We start from the raw sequence: 2,086 nt of genomic DNA, 5'->3' as shown, positions 1-2,086 counted from the left end.
ATGGCCAAGTTGACTGGAACCCTAGTTTGCATGAAAGTGTGGGTGATAGCAACCCGCATGTGGCCTCCCTAGCATTTGTTGTCTTAGGGTACTTGAACTTCTTACTTGGTGGCTCATGGATCCTAGAGTGTTACTAACTGGAAGATTCCAGATTTCTTACAACCTCACCTTGGAGATATAGAATATCATTTTCACTGCATTCTAATAGTCAAGCAAGTCACTAAGATCAGTCCTCATTTAATGAGAGAGAAATTAGTCTTCACTTCTCATTTCAGGGAGTAGAAAAGAATTTGAGCCCATCTTTAACACATTTATTTTGAGAAACAGTTCTCAGTACTCTCAAATGTGTCCTAGAATTACATCATATCATTGTATAGCTGTATGTATGGATTGCCTGTGTTTGACCATGTCACATTTCCTTTAATCAAATTGTGACTTGGATCTGTGCCATTAACAGAAAGCTCCTATACATCGTTCTGTATGTTCAATGGGGTAGTTATAAAGGGCTTTGGGCTATTACCGAGTGGCTGCTTTATGGCAGTACACTGGAAAAAACCCTTTGTAGTCCTGGTACCTGGAATAGTCACTATTTTCACACACTTCTTAAATCAAATCCTGTAGCTTTGTAATTCATATTTTTTCATGGCCTTTTGCATCAGAATGCCTTCCTCAATTTTCCTTTTATCCTAATTTTCATACATTTATCATTATTTTATTTTCTAGGCTCAGTTATGTTCATGTTTGGCATATACAAGACAGGAGTTTAAAAACAAATAAATGTCAATGAATCTAGAACATAAAAAAAATAAGCAGGTACTTCAAAAAGTTCATAGAAATATAGAGTTAAAAGATAATATGAATCTTTCCATGAACTTTTTGAAGTATCCTTGTATAAGTTGTTAGCATCATGGCTCCATTCTACCAAAGAAGGTAGTCAGTACAGATGGTAGTGCTAATCTCATGTTCCTCAGTTACCAGATGGACAACCTTGGTCAAGTTATCATGACCTCTTTAATAATCAAATTCTTGTAGGGAAAGGGGGAATTATAAAAGTGATTAAATCATAGGATTATTTGAATGTTAAACAAGATGATGTGCACAAAAACACTTAGTATAGTGCCTGTATCTTGGAAGTTTTCTACAAATGTTAGCTATAAAAAATTATCTCAAACTTGTTATGTAAAAGTTTAGTGTCCTTAACTCTGATTGTATTTATAGCTTGTGTTCTCAAATCAAATACATTCTTTTTTAGATAAGAGAATATGCTATTTTTATTTGTACCCATGGAACCCAATATTGAGTCTTATACATCCATGGTTGATATGCTTGTGTTAGTTCCCAGCTGATGGTGGGAATACTTTCTGTAGAAGAAATCTTGAACTACAGGAAGAAAAAAAAGGCATCATTTAAGATTACAGGAAGAATGATGCAATCCACTTCATTCTTGGAATTTTTTGAAAAAGTCATATAGAATTTATAGAGAAGAACATATTTATTATTGAAAGGAAGTGAGCAGAGATGCTGGGTACCATTCAAGCTTCATTAAAGAAAGAAATCTGCTGGGCTGTACTCAAAATGGAGGACAGCCAGGGGCTGCCCTGAAAATGGGGGACAGCACCAACAATGGGTTTGCCAGAGTTTATATTAGCTGTTGGGTGTGAAATGTACGGCAGGGAGGGACCATTAGGTTGATGTCACTGGGTGAAGAACTACGCTGATGCGGAAGCTGGAAAGTTGTTTCTAAGTCAGGAGGCTTCTCCTAAAGGGAAGCGGGCAGGGGCTTGGTGCTGGAGTGGAAGACCAGGCCTGTAGTTATTTCATGCTGGTGCTTATTGTGTGCACAATGGTGCCGGCCATATCCCAAATCCATCAATTATAAGTAAGATAAGATTGTGTATCAGGCCGGCCCGGTGGTGCACTGGAGAGTGTGCTGCTTGGGAGTGTGGCGGTGGTGCTCCCGCCAAGGGTTTGGATCCCATGTGGAGACCGGTTCCCACTCACTGGTTGAGTGCGGTGCGGGCGCAGCACCGAGGGTTGTGATCCCATTGCCGGTCCCCGGTGCGGGCGCGACACCGAGGGTTGCGAT

The sequence above is a fragment of the Galeopterus variegatus genome, unplaced genomic scaffold, assembly GCF_000696425.1.
Source record: "Galeopterus variegatus unplaced genomic scaffold, G_variegatus-3.0.2 Scaffold1997, whole genome shotgun sequence".
In the NCBI taxonomy this organism is placed as follows: domain Eukaryota; kingdom Metazoa; phylum Chordata; class Mammalia; order Dermoptera; family Cynocephalidae; genus Galeopterus; species Galeopterus variegatus.
The sequence above is the reverse complement of the archived record's forward strand: the minus strand, read 5'-3'. Positions refer to the sequence as shown.